At 33.5% G+C, this 20956-nt stretch overlaps 1 protein-coding gene and 1 long non-coding RNA gene across 4 annotated transcripts in view; one reads left to right on the top strand and one right to left on the bottom strand.

The window, feature by feature from the left end:
• TTC24 (tetratricopeptide repeat domain 24) overlaps positions 1-8173 on the bottom strand; it is a 66728-nt gene extending 58555 nt beyond the window's left edge. The window contains exons 1-2 of one of the 3 annotated variants that reach the window (XM_056546613.1): positions 8041-8173; positions 7095-7206 (exon numbers count right to left, since the gene is read on the bottom strand). The gene's annotated coding sequence lies outside the window, so the exon portion shown is untranslated. The other 2 variants (XM_056546616.1, XM_056546611.1) reach the window with 2 other exon arrangements.
• A 1177-nt stretch (positions 8174-9350) lies between these two features.
• LOC130295651 (uncharacterized) lies at positions 9351-20727 on the top strand. The gene is made up of 3 exons (XR_008848948.1): positions 9351-9489; positions 10795-10825; positions 18791-20727. It is a non-coding gene; the product is annotated as an uncharacterized LOC130295651 (long non-coding RNA).
• The last annotated feature ends 229 nt before the right edge of the window (positions 20728-20956 follow it).

Here is a 20956-nt window from a genome sequence, read left to right as displayed (position 1 = left end):
ATGAGATAAATAGATAGATATGAGATAGATATGAGATAGATAGATAGATAGATAGATAGATATGAGATAAATAGATATGAGATAGATATGAGATAGATAGATAGATATGAGATAGATAGATAGAGAGATAGATAGATAGGAGATAGATAGATAGATATGAGATAGATAGATAGAGAGATAGATAGATAGGAGATAGATAGATAGATATGAGATAGATAGATAGATAGATATGAGATAGATAGAGATGAGATAGATAGCTAGATAGATATGAGATAGATATAAGATAGATATGAGATAGATAGATCGGTAGATATAAGATAGATATGAGATAGATAGATAGATAGATAGATATGAGATAGATATGAGATAGATAGATATGAGATAGATAGATATGAGATAGATAGATATGGTATAGATATGAGATAGTTAGATAGACATGGGATAGATGGATATGAGATAGATAGATATGGGATAGATAGATAGATAGATAGATGGATAGATAGATAGATATGATAGATAGATAGATAAATATGAGATAGATAGATAGATATGGGATAGATAGATAGATAGATATGAGATAGATGGATAGATAGATAGATAGATAGATAGGAGAGATAGATATGAGATAGATAGGAGAGATAGATAGATATATAGATATATATGAGATAGATAGATATGAGATAGATAGATAGATAGATAGAGAGATATGAGATAGATAGATATGAGATAGATAGATATGAGATAGATAGATATGAGATAGATAGATAGGAGATAGATAGATAGATATGAGATAAATAGATAGATAGATATGAGATAGATAGATAGATATGAGATAAATAGATAGATAGATATGAGATAGATAGATATGAGATAGATAGATATGAGATAGATAGATATGAGATAGATATGAGATAGGTAGACAGGAGAGATAGATATGACCTAGGTCCACGTTATGGGATGTCAGGGTTGGTAAAAATGTCCCATATATATGATTGGATCCCTGATGTTGGACCCTTTCACAGTGAACAAATCACAAACTATCACATTCACTCTCGAGACCCCCCCCCCCCCCTTCAAAATTCCTGTCACACAATAATGGTGTAACTATTAACCCTCTATGGAAAAAAAAAAGACTTTCCCCTTCAATACAGTTCAATTCCCTTCAGACCAAAACATCATTTAACCCTATCCACCAGAAATTAAATCAGTAACTTTTTCAAATTTTCCATGAACAACTTTATATAACAGGTTTCAGCAATTTTCACATTTTTTATTGGAATTTTTATGTCGACTAAGCGGTAAATTCTATTTAAGTTATTAAAGGCAACACAACTATAACATTCCCGTTCCTTGCATTCGATCAGTATATGGCTTTCTAATTATTCTTTTAATGAATGTTTTCATTCATATCAATCCGTGTCTCTATATTTTCTAATTTTCTGATTAATTGAGTCTAAAAATTATAAAATGACAAATGAAAACAACATTTTAAATGAAGTATTCAATTTTATTTTCACTTTTTCCCAGGTTTATAGAATTTTACAAGTTCCAAGCAATGATTCACCCGACGATAACACATTCAACAATTGTGTTAAACAAGACGCTGCAAGGGAACGGTCGGCATTGTGTCGCTGAGAAAGGCTTCACAATAACAGCAATATCTTTATTTCACACCAAGGATTTTTTTTTATTCAGTAAAATTAATAGACAGATTGGTAAATGGATCCTTTAAAGCCTCTTAGTATAGAAGTAAGCATAACGGGAAATGCACAGTGCACTAATTAAATACATTTTTTTGTACAAAAATTGCCTAAAACAACACCAATTGTTCCTTCGTTTTAATACTAATAATAAGAGATAAGGTTTTTTTCTAACACATCTTCACGACAAAAAAAATGGGTTTTAAAAGACCCCCAATATTTTAATCTCTAAGAACGTTCTAAAAGAAAGGACATTTTCGTGTTCAAATTCTTCACCAAATTTCCTCCAAATTTACAGAATTTAACTAAACTATGTTTTTTCCCCCCTTAAAGCCTCTTAGGACTAACCTTGCTAACCACGACAGCACTTAATCTTAGTTAACCCTTCATTAACAATCATGGTAATAATGATTGATTGTCGTTATCATGTGTATCATACATTCAGGATAAATTCTTCAAATAAATACTTTGTCTGTTTAGCGGTAAATCATACTTTTTTTTTTTATAGAAATTTGTAAAAAAAAACAACAAATAAATAAAAGCCCACTTTTTTTTTTGCTTTATAAACAATGACACGATGTGTACACTTATTAAAGATAATCAATTGTTTTATAATGTACTTTAGTTAGAATCTTAACTCCAACTTGTTATAATGTAGTACATCTATATGGCTGTTATAATGCAATACATACATATGGCTGATATAATGTAATACATACATATGACTGTTATCATGTTATATCTATCTATCTATCTATATATATATATATATATATATATATATATATATATATATATATGGCTGGTATAATGTAATACATAGAAAGGTTGGTATAATGTAATACATACATATGGCTGTTATAAGGTAATACATCTATATGGCTGTTATAAGGTAATACATCTATATGGCTGTTATAAGGTAATACATCTATATGGCTGATATAATGTAATACATACATATGGCTGGTATAAGATAATACATCTATATGGCTGATATAATGTAATACATACATATGGCTGGTACAAGATAATACATCTATATGGCTGATATAATGTAATACATACATATGGCTGTTATAAGGTAATACATCTATATGGCTGTTATAAGGTAATACATCTATATGGCTGGTGTAATGTAATACATACATATGGCTGTTATAAGGTAATACATCTATAAGGCTGGTATAATGCAATACATACATATGGCTGTTATAATGTAATACATACATATGGCTGTTATAATGTAATACATACATATGGCTGTTATAATGTAATACATACATATGGCTGTTATAATGTAATACATACATATGGCTGTTATAATGCAATACATACATATGGCTGATCTAATGTAATATATATATATATATATATATATCTATATATATATATGGCTGGTATAATGTAATACATAGAAACGGTTGGTATAGTGTAATACATACATATGGCTGTTATAAGGTAATACATCTATATGGCTGGTATAATGTAATACATACATATGGCTGTTATAAGGTAATACATCTATATGGCTGATATAATGTAATACATACATATGGCTGGTATAAGATAATACATCTATATGGCTGGTATAATGTAATACATACATATGGCTGTTATAAGGTAATACATCTATATGGCTGTTATAAGGTAATACATCTATATGGCTGGTATAATGTAATACATACATATGGCTGTTATAATGTAATACATACATATGGCTGTTATAATGTAATACATACATATGGCTGGTATAATGCAATACATACATATGGCTGATATAATGTAATATATATATATATATATATATATATAGCTGATATAATGTAATACATACATATGGCTGGTATAATGCAATACATACATATGGCTGTTATAAGGTAATACATATATATGGCTGTTATAATGTAATACATACATATGGCTGGTATAATGCAATACATACATATGGCTGTTATAAGGTAATACATATATATGGCTGTTATAATGTAATACATACATATGGCTGGTATAATGCAGTACATACATATGGCTGATATAATGTAATACATACATATGGCTGTTATAATGTAATACATACATATGGCTGGTATAATGTAATACATACATATGGCTGGTATAATGCAATACATACATATGGCTGATATAATGTAATACATATATATAGCTGATATAATGTAATACATACATATGACTGTTATCATGTTATATATATATATATATATATATATATATATATATATGGCTGGTATAATGCAATACATAGAAATGGTTGGTATAATGTAATACATACATATGGCTGTTATAAGGTAATACATCTATATGGCTGGTATAATGTAATACATACATATGGCTGTGATAATGTAATACATACATATGGCTGGTATAATGTAATACATACATATGGCTGGTATAATGCAATACATACATATGGCTGATATAATGTAATACATATATATAGCTGATATAATGTAATACATACATATGACTGTTATCATGTTATATATATATATATATATATATATATATATATATATATATGGCTGGTATAATGCAATACATAGAAATGGTTGGTATAATGTAATACATACATATGGCTGTTATAAGGTAATACATCTATATGGCTGGTATAATGTAGTACATACATATGGCTGATATAATGTAATACATACGGCTGTTATAAGGTAATACATCTATATGGCTGTTATAAGGTAATACATCTATAAGGCTGGTATAATGCAGTACATACATATGGCTGTTCTAATGTAATACATCTATATGGCTGGTATAATGTAATACATACATATGGCTGGTATAATGTAATACATACATATGGCTGGTTTAATGTAATACATACATTACATACATACATATATTGATTGTAAAGGCGCCTTTTAAAGTTGGAATTAAACAGCAATTATATAATCTAAGTGACAAAGCAGTAATTGTTAGATTCAAATACATAATCAACAGAAGACATGGTGCATAACAAGTATTGGTTAAGTATTGTCTCATACAGTAATGTGGTGTACTGGTAGGTGGATGGATAGATAGATAGATAGATATGAGATAGATAGATATGAGATAGATAGATATGAGATAGATATGAGATAGATAGATATGAGATAGATAGATGGATAGATATGCGATAGATAGATAGAAATGAGATAGATGATAGATATGAGATAGATAGATAGATATGACATAGATAGATATGAGATAGATAGATAGATAGATAGATATGAGATAGTTATATAGATAGATATGACATAGATATGAGATAAATGAAATAGATAAAAAAAAAAGATTCCACATAAACTTATAAAAGTGGGTGAAAAAATATACTCTGTATATATTAGTTCAGTAAATGACATAAGATAACATTGAACAAAATATATGCAGCATATGTAGATAGATATATAGAAGGTAAACACATTTTAAGGGTCTCCTACATTGTTGTGTAAATTTAGGCAAGTACATTTATTGGATAATACATTTACACTCGTGTCTTCTTCACAAATGTTCTACAAATGACTTAAAAAATATGTAGCCTTTTATTTTTTTAAATATCTGCAAGTAAACTTTGAAACTTTTATTTCAGTAATTGTTATATATATCACCATGCCAAAAACATGTATAATACGTAAAGTGTCTTGTATCAGTAAGCTAGTATTATTAATAAATCATGAAGTCAGAAATGTGATGTAAATGTAGTAATAAATAATCTGGAACTTAAAAAAAGTTATAACTTTAACACATCAGTAAATATCCCTTTATATATGCTGGAAATATCATCTAAACTCACCTACAAAATAAGTGTATGTTTTGTACGTGTAAAAGAAAGTCAATGTTTTCAGACTGGCCAAAAGGTTTTCAAAAAATGAAAACATTTTTAACTGCTAAATTATTTTGCTTTATCATAGACATCAAGTAATGACCAATACTTAAAAAAATATAATATCTGATATAAATTCCACGTTCCAACACTCAAATCTCTACTGGATAATCTGCCATAAAACGCTCTACTGGAATTTTTACAAGATGCCTTAATTCCTTGTAATATATATATCCCATTCCTATGTAAAATTTATTATTTTTTCACTAATAAAAAATAATTTAAAATAATGTATGCAAATAATGTATACAAATGTCTATAAGAGCACACTCCTTTTAAAATGCTTAACTTTAAAATAAAAACATAATTTTTTTATAAATTGCAAACAGAAAAAAATAAAAAAAATGATATTTGCTAACATTTTTTTTATACTGTAACTTTTGTATACCTTAAAGAACAGACAGTCTAAAAAAATATGTAAAAAGGAGTAATTGAAAACTGGTTTTCCCTTGGGGCATAAAAGGGGTTAATTTAGCTATACCTCCCGATAAAAGGCTCCGTCACTCAGTTGAACATTACATACGAGTCGTGAATTGGTAACTGACTAAAGATTGTGCATGATAATAATATTTGTTGTTTTTTTTGCCCTGATTTGCTATCATCTCTTGGCTTTGTGTTGGTTGTTGGTCTTCTGTTACGCTCAAACATCGTCGACAATGAAACGGTCTGTTCTGCGAAGCGTTCAGGCTACAAACACATCATTTGTGCCATGTGATCCTGTTATTACCATCACTTGTTATTCGGAACATTGACTGTTAGTTTATTATGTAACATAAGCTTTTCATACCATTCCAGCATATTCTTTTACTTACTGTTGCTAAAAGTTAAAAATTTTCTGAAAATTTTAAAAAAAATTCCCACTCACATCCTTTCTATAAACAGCGATAGCATTTTTTTTCTCTGTTGAAAAAAAAAAAAACAATTACCAGTTAGACTTCACTAGTAATATTTCCTATGTACATTTACCCAAACCCTCCTGACGTAGAAAATCAAAAAATATTTGAAAAATTTCAATTTTTATCCAGTCTCCATAGTTGATGCTTTCCTACACCTTCTAAACAAAAATAAAAGAAAAAAATCTATATGGTAAAATAGCTATGTATGTAAATGTATTGATTTGTCTAAATTCTTTAAGAGACATTTTACAAATTTTTTTGGGGGGCAACATTTTTTTTTTATTTGCTAATCTGCTATGAATCTGAGAAAAGATGCAGATGTGTCCTGAAAAATAATGCTGAAATAATGCTGATGTGACCTACACTCCCATACTGTGCACAGGATTTCGAATTTGCATATATGCTAATGAGGCTATAATGATCAGTCAGATATGCATGACTGTAAGGACTCAATTACAATAAATACATAACAGAGGTATAAAAAAATATTCCTTTATTCCCACCCTTAAAAAAAAAATTTAAAAAAAATAACCCCATTCGGTTGGTCAGACCACCCTTTCCAACATCTGCATATCATCTTTTTTAAATATAATACGTATACTTTACGTATAAGCTACGTGGTGTAATCCTTTGTAGTTCGTTGTATCCTTACGCCATGTCAGTTTCTTCTTTTTTCTCGCAAGGAGCTTCAGTCGCCTCTCCGGAACGATCCCGTTTTCTTCATCCCCTCAAAAGAACCACAGAAAAGGGGAAAAAGAAGAAGAAAATATTTCACAATGGGGTTAAAAATGAAGCCTTTTCTTTATAGGAATGGAATTTTTGGCATCTGCTGTGAAGAGGTAAGCTTAAAAACGAGTCTATTTCTTTCATAGCATAGGATGGCTACCTAGCTATAGGAGAAATTGAGATAAAAAACAACAACATAGTGTGAAGACTGAGAGTAGCAGAAGCTTAGATCTATTCTAGAAAAATTTTTGAATTTTAAAAGAAATATATTAATAAAAAAAATTTGTTTAAATAATGTTTGTTATAAAAAAAAATAGATAAAAAAAAATGTAAATCCCATAAATAGTATGGTAAAGAGATTTTTTTTAGGTAAAAAAGGGAAAGCAATCAGGAGGTGTCTGTAGTTAATTATAATTATATGCCTCTTAGCTTCCTTTCGGCTAATGAGCATTTTTTTTTAACAAGGTAGTAGTGGGGGGGAAGGGTCACGTGGGTATCTAGAAGGCGTGCCGAAATCAGCTCCCAGGGAGTGCTAACAATATGAAAAGATTTGTCTGAACAAAAGACAGAGACACAAGAGGCTTCATTTAGCCAACTTGGTGAGAAAATTATATTAATATGACCATAGAGAAAGGGTTAAAAAAAAAAAAAAGTGTCATGGAGAACGGGAAATTAATTTGAAAGTGAAATTTTAAAATTCCCCAAATTTTTAAGTCAATTTAATAACATAAAATAAAAACAAAACAAGAAAACATAGAAACAGATTAAGACAAACAAAACGATGATACAAAAATTACAAAAATACCTGAAATGAGATAAGACTTACATCTTTGTAGATCGGGATCGAAACCTTCAGTCATGGGCGGCAACTTTGTTGACAAGTCTTATATCATAAGGCAGCATATCCTGACAAGACTAAGAAGATACAGGAGATCTGAATCCATATCTGACCATATTATTATCTTTTCTGTCTTTCCTTTTTTTTTTTTTTATCCATCCACAATCGCAGCAGAGGAGATATGGTGGACCCATTTGGCAGAAGCGGTTATTTTGAAGGCGTAAGTATGGGAATTGTTTATTTAGCTGAAAGGACCGACCATGCAAATTTTCTGGGCTAATTATGCCAGTATGGAAGTCTGGGTACTTCAAATGCATTAAAAAAAAACACACACAAGGGCTTAGCCAGTGGAACAAAACAAGCGTTGGAATTGAAGGCTGGTCTATGGGAGAGAACAGGGTGTCTGCGAGGGCCTTTTGACAATGAACTTGAGACATCTCATTAACATTCAGTAGACTGCCTGTCAAGTTCAGGACGTACTGAGTTCCCAGGCAAGAAGACAGAAAAGTGAATTCATTGTGCATTTTCTACGGACCATTAGTCCAACTTCCAAAGACAGTCTCAAAATGAGCCCTGGAAACCAGACGTAAAAAAAAAATTTGTAGATTCAGACCTATGGAGCTGGAAATTTCTACACTTCTAGAAGACCGAAAAGGACTCTGTCCAGCAAATAGTCATCTAATGTGGTCAAGGTCAAAATAAGTCTAAAAAAATGATTCTGTTAAGGGTGAAAAACCCTCAGTGCAATGCTTTTCACATGGTAATAAGGCACCATGACCAAGCTTTGATTTAAAATTTTAATTTCACAGAGGAAATAAAAAAAAAATATGTTTTTGAAAGGGTTTTCAAAATCTTCTCACTGGGAAAAGTGAGTAAAATTATAAATTTGTGAAGTGAAGGGTAAGGGGGAGGGACTGCACTATTTTAGGTGTCCATAAGCCATTCCACACCCCCTATTTTCTCCACTCCACCACTCCCCCTTCTTCAGTCCTACCCCAATCAACATTTTCTTTGGTCAAAACTGAAAAGAATGTGAGGAGGAGCCAGTGGATAAAGAAGTATTTATGTGAAAAGAGCCAGGCTATGATTGTCTTTTTTCCCCTGTGAGGTTTGGGTGGAGAGGCTCTTGAAGTATGTCATTTTGGGTATTTGTGTCTACCGTGGGTTAGAGGAGCTGCATAATCGTTCAGCATGAAGACCTGACTTGTGGTGCAAAAAAAAGGCAGTGGAGGCAGAGCCAGCACATAGGCATAAAGAAAGGACGGATTCTGAGAACCTCAAAAGCTGCGGAGAAAAATCCTGAATGGATAGCACCTTTTTACGTCACTCACAGATGCAACCAACAGCCACAAGAGGGTAGGATGTTGGAGAAACCACTCATTTGGCCAGCATCTTCAAGAATGCTACATCCGTCGGGCGAGACGCTAAGCGTACACGGTGAGTATTTTAATGTGTTTTTTATTTTGTTTGTTTATTTATTTATATTTTTATTATATTGTCTCTAGACAGTTTTATTTACCTTTATTTAAAAAAATAAATAAATCAATCCTGATTATGATTCATGACCGGAAGTTGGATTTTTTTGCATGGCAACTGCGATTTGCAAATGTGCCAATCAAGCAGCTGTCGTGGCTTCAAGGATGTATGCCATTCTGATCAGCGCCGAAGCAGCGAGGTATACGGCGATCCTGAGACCCTGCCATAGGCATGTCTTAGCTGTAGGCAAAAAAAAAAAAATTCCCAGTAATGACTGGAGATTTAACCCTGCTGCCTGAGCTGGATTAATAGAGCGAATGCTACGTACGGCATTAACAGCAAACACGGTAACTCTGTTCTCATTATAATCTTCCATGCCAGCACTTGGCATCTTCATTTAACCGGATTGGGAGCAGGAGAGGTCACTGGAATTGTGCAGGAAAGATGGACCCCCTATTATGTGTGAAGAAAAGGCCTAGAAGACCAATGACTACTTGTTTACCTATTCTGCACTTCCAAATTGCAGCTTATTTAAGGCCGAGGGGATGGCAATTGGCAGTAGTAAATCTGGAAGATCTTCTCGAAGGAGATAAAATCTTATCATTAATTCAGTCAAAACTAAAAAAAACAAACAAAAAAAAACTGCTGAACTGAATAGCTGTAGTTTTTTTTTAAATCATATTTTAAAATTGAAAAATATTATAAAAATTGGATAATTTATCTGTGACAATTGGTGATGTAGGGCCCAATATAAATTAACTGCATGTTATATATACATTATACAGTATGATTATAATGATATAATGATAGGTTTTTTTATGGGTTACTACAGTAGTATTTTTTTTTTTTTTAGATAATTCTTAAAGGATCTTTTATTCTAGACCTAGGAATGAATGGATATATATAGTAAATTCTATAAAACAGGTATATTAGCACGAAGAATGATCCAGTTACTTCCACATATTCATAGATCATAAATCCTGAAGAAGTGGTGGCTGTATACTCCGGATACACCATATTTTGCGCGGTGCAGGATGAGCAGGCCTCAGCTACGTGTCAGCCCATATGTGGAATGAATGGCAATAGTCCCTGTTATCTTTATAGTGGATTAATATGCTCCATGGGAGAGTTCATTCCTAATACAGGCTGCAGGCTGTTTATCACTTACGTACAAGAACTTTATTTTTTATTTTTATAATTTTTTTTGCTTTTTTTATATTGCTGGATTTTTAAAAATAATTTGATATTTATTTTTGTTTGTTTTAGAAACACAAGAGTGGAAATTCAGGAGCAAAAGGTATGAAAGGTTTCATTTTTTTTCCACATGATTTTTATCTGTTGTATTTAATTTAATACATAGACTATTTTTTATTTTATTTATTTTAAGCCATAGGCTACGGAATATCCTAAAGGCCTCAAAACCATTAACTATAACTATCTGAATGTTAAAAGGCAGCTGATGTATATAACTATATTATCTATCTAATTATTTAGACAGGTGTTTTGCAGTATAGTATACACTTCATGTTATGTTCACTATAGATTGGTTAATAGATGATTAGGCCCCTATCTATCTCATATCTATCTATCTATCTATCTATCTATTTATCTCATATCTATCTCATATCTATCTATCTATCTCATATCTATCTATTTATCTCATATCTATCTATCTCATATCTATCTATCTCATATCTATCTATCTATTTCATGTCTATCTATATATCTCATATCTATCTCATATCTATCTATCTATCTATCTATCTATCTATCTCATATCTATCTATATATCTCATATCTATCTCATATCTATCTATTTATCTCATATCTTTCTATCTGTCTCATATCTATATTAATCTATCTATCTCTTATATCTACCTATCTATTCTCTATATATTTATCTCATATCTATCTATCTCATTTATATCTATCTCATATCTATCTAGGTCTCATATCTATCTATCTTATATCTATCTATCTATCTCCTATCTATCTATCTATCTATCTATCTATCTATCTCATATCTATCAATCTATCTATCTATCTAATTTATATCTATCTCATATCTATCTATCTCCTATCTATCTATCTATCTATCTATCAATCAATCTATCTATCTATCTATCTATCTCATATCTATCTCATATCTATCTAGCTCTCGTATCTATCTATCTATCTATCTATCTCATATCTATCAATCTATCTCATATCTATCTCATATCTATCTATCTCATATCTATCTATCTATCTATCTATCTATCCTATCACCCACTTTTAATATTCCATCCATTAAATTCAATCTTATAAAGGCCTGACCATCTATTAACCGATCCATAGATCACCTTTAAGCGTTACCTGTTCCCTCTTATTATATATTTTATATTTCCAATCGATATAAAGTAAAGCTTCATATGAAAATAAAATAAGGATGACTAGGCCAATACTGCCAAATATGTATTTAAGAAATGGGAACCAAAGATGACTTTGTGGTTCAGGCCTAATGGTCTTATTTGATAGTAGATAGATTGCCTGTGATTGTATGTGCGCTGTTTATACCACGTAAATAATCCTCCGTATTGTATGAGGTATTTACATATTGTTAGAAATGGGTCTGCACTTCTGCTATTATCCAACACTGTCAGATCTGGTGATGCTGGGTTCTATTGTGCTCAGTCACATAGCTCCACTCCCCCTGCTCTTTAATACTGCATATCAACTGTTAAATATAATTACCGCCTGTAAGCCCCGCCCCCACGTACCCAACCTGGCGGGCTACACCTGCGCAACTGTGCATTATATCTTCTTATGTAACTGAATGTACATTTTCTAGATAAGAGATAGATAGATATGAGATAGATAGATAGATAGATAGATAGAGAGATAGATAGAGAGATAGATATGAGATAGATAGATATGAGATAGATAGATAGATAGAGAGATAGATAGAGAGATAGATATGAGATAGATAGATATGAGATAGATAGAAGATAGATAGATAGATAGATAGATATGAGATAGATATGAGATAGATAGATATGAGATAGATAGAAGATAGTTACATATAAGATATATATGAGATAGATATGAGATAGATACATATTAGATAGATATGAGATAGATAGAAGATAGTTACATATAAGATATATATGAGATAGATATGAGATAGATACATATTAGATAGATATGAGATAGATAGAAGATAGTTACATATAAGATATATATGAGATAGATATGAGATAGATACATATTAGATAGATATGAGATAGATAGATATGAGATAGATACATATTAGATAGATATGAGATAGATACATATGAGATAGATATATATGAGATAGATAGATATGAGATAGATACATATGAGATAGATAGATATGAGATAGATACATATGAGATAGATATGAGATAGATACATATGAGATAGATAGATAGATAGATAGATAGCTACACATCCAAAAGGGGCAGCACTCCATAAGTATAAGGTGCACAGGTGCCCGCTGCAATATGGCCCTGGCTATGGACCCAGTGTAGATACTCCAAAAAATTAACAGCAGCAACTCCAATACGATGAAAAAAAGTGATGGTCTTTATTCACACAATGTGATGCAACGTTTCGGCTTGCTCACTAAGCCAAAATGGCTTGGTGAGCAAGCCGAAACTTCACATCACATTGTGTATAAAGACCATCACTTTTTCATCGTATTGGAGTTGCCACTGTTCATTTTTTGGAGCAGAAAGTTAGATATGATAGATAGAAGATAGATACATATTAGATAGATAGATAGATAGATAGATAGAGAGATATGAGATAGATAGATAGATAGATAGGAGATAGATAGATAGATAGATAGATATGAGATAGATATGAGATAGATAGATATGAGATAGATAGATATGAGATAGATAGATAGATAGATATGAGATAGATATGAGATAGATAGATATGAGATAGATAGATAGATAGGAGATAGATAGATAGATAGATATGAGATAGATAGATATGAGATAGATAGATAGATATGAGATAGATAGAGAGATATGAGATAGATAGATATGAGATAGATAGATATGAGATACATAGATATGGGATAGACAGATATAAGGCATGGTTTTTCATATCTTGAGTATGTCTGGGGGATTAATGTAGGTGACATCAGAGCTGTGTATACATTCAGTCCCACCGTGGCCCCTGATCCATCACAGTGTCACCCCCACAGCTATAGCTCCTCCTCTGTAAAGATGGCGGGATGGCGCAGACTGTTTGTCAGCAAGTCCTTCATGCAGTGACATGCGCACATGCCATAGACCATACTACCTAGGTGAGATCTGACGCTTCTGATGAGAATCTCATCTACAGATCATAATATTTCTAGGGATTACACAATTTCAGATGAGGAGGCTCCTTGTCCACATCTCCATATACAAAGATGCGGCTGTTGTGTCTCTAGACATTGGCTCTTTTGAAGTCCATCTGCTTATTTCATGAATGTATTAATAAGCTGCGCCCACGTCTCCAGGCCTGGAACACGCTGGGTACATACATTACCCCCAGCACATGCATAATGCAGAGTACTGACAGGGGATGATGCTCAGAGCATTAATACTACAGAATGTTCTATCTAAGCCTCTTCTATCTATCTATCTATCTATATATATACTGCATATGTGGACTGTATGTTCTATGGGGGAGATTTATCAAAACCTGTGCAGAGGAAAACTTGCCCAGTTGCCCATAGCAACCAATCAGATCGCTGCTTTCATTTTCATGAAGGCCTGTGAAAAATGAAAGAAGCGATCTGATTGGTTGCTATGGGCAACTGGACAACTTTTTCCTCTGCACAGGTTTTGATAAATCTCCCCCTATGTGTACATGCTTGTGTGTCTGGGGCAGTAGATAGCTATGGAGTTGTTGTGGCATATATGTATAATGCCATAAGTGATGAAGAGAAAAAATGCTGAGCAGGGGTGGGGCACTTAAGGGATTTATGTGACAATGATTGTGAGAAAGGAGGGGGCAAGGGTGGACAGGTGAATTACAATTACTGACAGATAGATTGATAGATAGATATGATATATGAGATAGATAGATAGATATATATGAGATAGATAGATATGAGATAGATAGATATGAGATAGATATGATATATGAGATAGATAGATAGATATGAGATAGATATGATATATGAGATAGATAGATAGATATGATATATGAGATAGATATGATATATGAGATAGATAGATATGAGATAGATATGATATATGAGATAGATATGATATATGAGATAGATAGATATGAGATAGATATGATATATGAGATAGATATATAGATATGATATATGAGATAGATATGATATATGAGATAGATATGATATATGAGATAGATAGATATGAGATAGATAGATATGAGATAGATATGATATATGAGATAGATAGATATGATATAGATAGATAGATAGATATGAGATAGATAGATATGAGATAGATAGATATGAGATAGATAGATATGAGATAGATAGATATGAGATAGATAGATATGAGATAGATAGATAGATAGATAGAGACATGGGGGGAGATTTATCAAAACCTGTCCAGAGGAAAAGTTGCCCAGTTGCCCATAGCAACCAATCAGATCGCTGCTTTCATTTTTAACAAGGCCTCTGCAAAATGAAAGAAGTGATCTGATTGGTTGCTATGGGCAACTGGGAAACTTTTCCTTTGCACAGGTTTTGATCAATCTCCCCCATAGATCTCGGAATGACACCAATTCAAGGAAAATTGTTCAGGTTTCAATACAGGCCTACGTAGAGGATAAATGGATATACAGATCTCAGACATTGAGGGCAGATGTTTTGTGACATCAGATCCCTCTCCAGGAATTGCATGGGGTGAAGTGTTCATATTCAATAGTATATGGATTTAAATAGATAGATATGAGATAGACACATATGAGATAGAAGATAGATAGATAGATAGATAGATGAGATAGATAGACAGATATGAGATAGATACATATGAGATAGATAGATAGATATGAGATAGATAGATATGAGATAGATATGAGATAGATAGATATGAGATAGATAGATATGAGATAGATAGATATGAGATAGATAGATACAGCAGAATAAAGCGTCCCGCAGCACATTGGAGTGCACATTGGAGTGCTTTGGGACGCTTTATTCTGCTGTACACTACTGCTGCCACTTGCACCCGCTGCACCACTTGCACCCGCTGCACCATCTTACTATATGGTTGTGCTGCTTCTACTTGCTGTGTAGATAGATAGATATGAGATAGAAAATGAAAAATTTTCTGTTTTTATTAACCCCTGAGTGAGGGTTACTCACATAACCTCGTGTTTTTTGCTGTGAGCTCCACTTGCTGTTTTATATTTTTCAGATATGAGATAGAAACAATGTTTCCTCATCCCTAAGGGGGAGATTTATCAAAACCTATGTAGAGGAAGAGCAGCACAGTTAGCCATAGCAACCAATCAGATCGCTTCTTTCATTAAAAAAAAATGCCTCTGAAAAATGAAAGAAACGATCTGATTGGTTGCTATGGGCAACTGCACCACTCTTCCTCTACACTGGTTTTTAAGTCCCCCTAAGAATTTGGTGTTACTTCGAACCCCTATAGATATATACACTGGGGTTACTGTTTGTGTATAATACAGGAGATGTTAAGCCTTTCATAAGGAGCAGCGGTGCCGTTGCCCATAGCAACTGATCGCTTCTTTCATTCAAAAGACCTATGAAATCTGAAAGCTGGAATCTGATTGGTTGCTATGGGTAACTGCTCCACTGCTCAAGGATTGATGAATCTCCTTCAATATATATATTAATTAATGTCACATTTCTACACAGACATCACAGGCCATGTACTTTTATACAGGGGCGTAACTATAATAGCTGTGGATCGGGCCCTGGTGCCTGACAGAGCCCCAAGTCACCTTTGCCCCATACAAAGACACCAGTAGTAGAAATGGCACATGGTAGACATGGAGCCCTGTTAATATTTTGCAATGGGGCCCAGAAGTTACAAGTGAGGCCTCTGCTTCTATACCATGTATGAGGATGATATAGGATGGGTAGGGATACAGATAGATAGACAGACTGATATAAATAGATGAGAGATAGATAGATATAAGATAGATAGATATGAGATAGATATGAGATAGAAATGAGATAGATAGATATGAGATAGATATGAGATAGATAGATATGAGATAGATAGATATGAGATAGATAGATATGAGATAGATAGATAGATAGATAGATAGATATGAGATAGATATGAGATAGATAGATAGATAGATATGAGATAGATATGAGATAGATAGATATATAGATATGAGATAGATATGAGATGGATATATAGACAATAGATAGATAGAAAGATAGATATGAGATAGATAGGTATGAGACAGATATAAGACAGATATATGAGACAGATATAAGTAAACAAATGGCAGATTGATAGAATATATATACATTAGATAATTAGATAGGTAGATGTAAGAGAGATCGATAGATTGATAGATATGAGATAGATACATAGATAAATAGATAGATAGACAATACATAGCTAAAAATGAGATAGATAGATAGATATGAGATAGATAGATAGATAGATATGAGATAGATAGATATGAGATAGATAGATAGACAATACAAAGCTAAAAATGAGATAGATAGATGATAGATATGAGATAGATAGATATGAGATAGACAATAGATAGATGTTTGTAGTCTCTTGAGTGTGTACAGGCCTGTATACTCCTATGCCATATACGCCATTTTGCTATGGATGTGATAATTTGATTGTGATTATGTTATTGTGTGCTATGTTAGTCCACACAACATTGTCTGCAGGAGGGGGGATGGGGTTATGAGGGGCGCAGCTACAGAGGTAGCAGAGGTAGCAGTTGCATCGGGGCCCTGGTGCCTAAGGGGTCCCAAAGCACAACTGCCCCATAAGAGACCAATATTATGTTTGGCATATGGGGCCCTGTTGCAGATTTTGCATTGGGGCCCAAAAGCTACACCTCTGGCCACAGAAAAATGGCAGCCGTAGCCCATGTATTGAATAGTTAGTTATTCATACAATATATGTCTCCACACTGGAAAACATCAGTCAGCTGAGCATTTAAAACATGAGGACTTTCTAATCCTTGGTGTCCCCGCACACACAGGCATGTTGAGAGTTGTAGTTTTGCAGCAGCTGGAGGTTCACGGTTTGGAGACCATTACTCTATAGTGGATTAAAACAGTAAGCTGGGCAACAGAGCTTGCACTCCAAATAAGTCTAAGACAGCATATAAAAGGGGGTGGTGTCACAGTAAGGGATCCTATAGCAAACGATCCAACAACCAGATCTTGTTTTTAACCCCGTCCCCCTGAAACGAAATATCTGCCAGTCAGTCCGGGCTGGTGACATCACAGCTATTCCGGCCAATGGCAGGCACGCAAAGGAGGGGTGTGTTAAGAATGAATGGACGTGCATTGGTCTAACACCCCTAGAGCAGACGATACATCAGCGTAGCAGCATTGCAAGGTGCAACCTCTGGGCTAAGGAGGAACGGAGAAAACCCACCAAGGCAGATGGATCTCTGGATACACGTTAACCCCGCATGCTGCTTTCTAGGAATCCACGGGGCCTCTTTTCTTTTTTTTTTAATGCCTTACGTGCTTTTTCACGCCTCAGATTTTAATCACCTTCCATTATAATTCCAAGGGAATTATTTTTCTCTCCTCGAGACAAGGAGAAAGGAAACCCAAGCCTCACCACTCTCCTCTCCAGCCTTCCCTCTTACGAGTTATTCTATACATCGTCGATATATATATTCCTAGTTGCGTCTCGGTAGCGTCAGGGAAAAGATAAAGAGAATTTTTTTGGGGGGGGAGAATTATTATTTTTTTTTTTATATTTCTCTCTGGAGGGCGACTGTATTTTTAATTAACGGAGATTTTCGATCATAGATCGCAAGGTTTTCCCTTTGTAACGTAATCGAAGAAACACGATTTAGCTAACGAGGCGGTACATAATTAAACCACAGGGTTTGGCGGAGATAGCCGCAGACCTCATCTGGGCGGGCTATGAATTAATAAATTACCTTACGTTAATTTCATTTTTTTTTTTATTGTACTGTTTGATTGCTGTACTTGTTTTTGTGCATTTTTACGTCTATGTCTATAAAGGTGCTTTGTTAATCTGTCAATGCCGTAATCTGAACGATGGTAATATTTGTATTTTCTAATTAGAATCCGGCACAGAGGAATGTTGCGGAGGAGAAGACTTCTCCCTACACATGGTGTCAGCAGTTGGGATGAATAGGGGTTAATTGTTATCTTTGGTTATCTAGCTGTATGAGTGTTGTCAATTCTTCATAAAGCTAGATAACCGAAAGTAAAAATAATCCCATTACGCGCCTTGTTATACACCAGTGTTGATATCAGAGAGAAGAAGAACCTGGCCCAGAACTTCCAAAAAGGAAACAGGACAAAAAAAAATTGGATTGAAGCTGAAGAACTCAGAATTTATTTTAAATCTTACTTTGCTCCTGGAATTAAAATCTGGAGGTAGGACTATTCTCATCCATCTTCTGCAACCTATAATGACTTATCAATGACCTTGTTATGGACTAACAAGACCAAGACCTCCAGGTGCCTCATGGTTGAGTTACCAACAGGTATTCTATGGGAAGAAAAAGACTTGTCCAGGACTTAAAACATAAAAAGTACCACCCGGATAAAATAAAAATAATGGATGGATGTGTATAATATAATTAAGAATTTCTGATCATCATGGGGCCTACGTAACCATCTGATCGGATTATGAGCTCAGATTTTTTTTTATTATCCTACAGTCATGTGTATGGGCCTAAAGGAGGCTGAAGAGTGAAGAAATTGATTTTAAGGATTTTTTTATTTTTGTTTTTAAATTGTGGGTATTTTCTTTACCTTTTAATTTTGAATTTAATTTAAACATTTTTGAATCTGTAATTACTGACATTAGAAATATTGGCTATGGGCAAAAAATAAATTAAAAAATTATAATATTAATGATAAAAAAAAGTCATGACTTTGTTAGAAAAACAATACTATTTTCAAAAAAAAGTAAAAAAAATAGTTTCTGCTAAAATTTTGTACTCTTATATATTTTTTCTCTAATAATTGGACTAGTTCAGTGGAGAGAGAGAGAGAAAAAAAAGAATGTGTCTCCGGCCCCTGTTTGATTCAGCCCCGTATAATTAACTTGTTTTACACTAGAATAGCTTTGTAAGAAAACTTTTTATTCGAGTCTGTGGAAGCGACATTTGACCAGAGGTCCCTGCCTGCTGAGAGGGATTGGGTTTTTAATCCCACCCCCTATGTAAGGGGATTATGCAGTTAGTAAATGCTCTAAAATAAAAGACCTACTGGAATCAAACCTAAACACGAACAAGAGATAGTTAACCCCATTGATTTCGGTTCTCTCTCTCTCACAGTTAATGGGGTTAAGCTGTAATTGGGAGTACACGATTGTAAAATACTTTTGCCTGGCCTGGCTGTGTAGAACGTGCTGTGAAAGTGCCCTAAATCGACAAATATGGCCCTGGATAAAGCTGTTTTAAGACAATGTTCTGACCATTTGTCTACGAGATTGCAGTCTACTCGAGAAGCAATCCAATGGCTATTCACCATAAAAGGGGTCAAAGTCCCAGTGGAATCACCAGCCTGGCATAGAAGGATAGTAATAATCCCCAAAGTGTACAATTTGCCAATTTGAGTGTTAACCCCTTAGCTAGGAGAGGTATATGGCCTGACTTCATTGGATGGGATGGTAATGAATGGTGCTGGTAAGGGGCCCAAACATATCATCTTATGGAGATGATCGTCAATAGGGAGTGGCTTAAAGATCATATTATTGCCAAGATGTCTGGTTGTTTAATGGAAGCTTTGTTTCTATGTAGCTTATATATAGGTGATATGAAGAGCAGCCATGATGAATCACCTAACATGGGTCAATATTTTGTGTGGATATGGAGATGGTGGTCGAGAAATGTTCACCTCTACGATAGATTGTCATAGACTTCCCCACCGGGTGGGCGATAATGGAATGTTCTAGAAGGATGGGATGTTTGTATTGCCTCCTTATAATATACGTCCTCTCCTTCTAGTTGTATTGTATCCATGTATGCATGTCCTTTCCCTTTAAACAAACTCATTGATCACATTTGTAATATTTAGATAGATTTTTTTCTACCAGCCAGTCAACTTAGGAAGCTCCTATGGCCAAATGGTTAGAGCTAACCAATAATGTAGAAATTCATCAAATAAGAACAGAATGAATGATGTCATTGGCCTTTTAATGATGATTCCCAAATTCTGAAAAATGTAGTCAAAATGAATCAAACCTTTCTTAGAAATGAATATGCAGGTGTTCAT

This window comes from Hyla sarda, chromosome 11 (genome assembly GCF_029499605.1).
Source record: "Hyla sarda isolate aHylSar1 chromosome 11, aHylSar1.hap1, whole genome shotgun sequence".
Classification (NCBI taxonomy): Eukaryota; Metazoa; Chordata; class Amphibia; order Anura; family Hylidae; genus Hyla; species Hyla sarda.
This window is presented reverse-complemented; position numbering and strand designations above follow the sequence as displayed.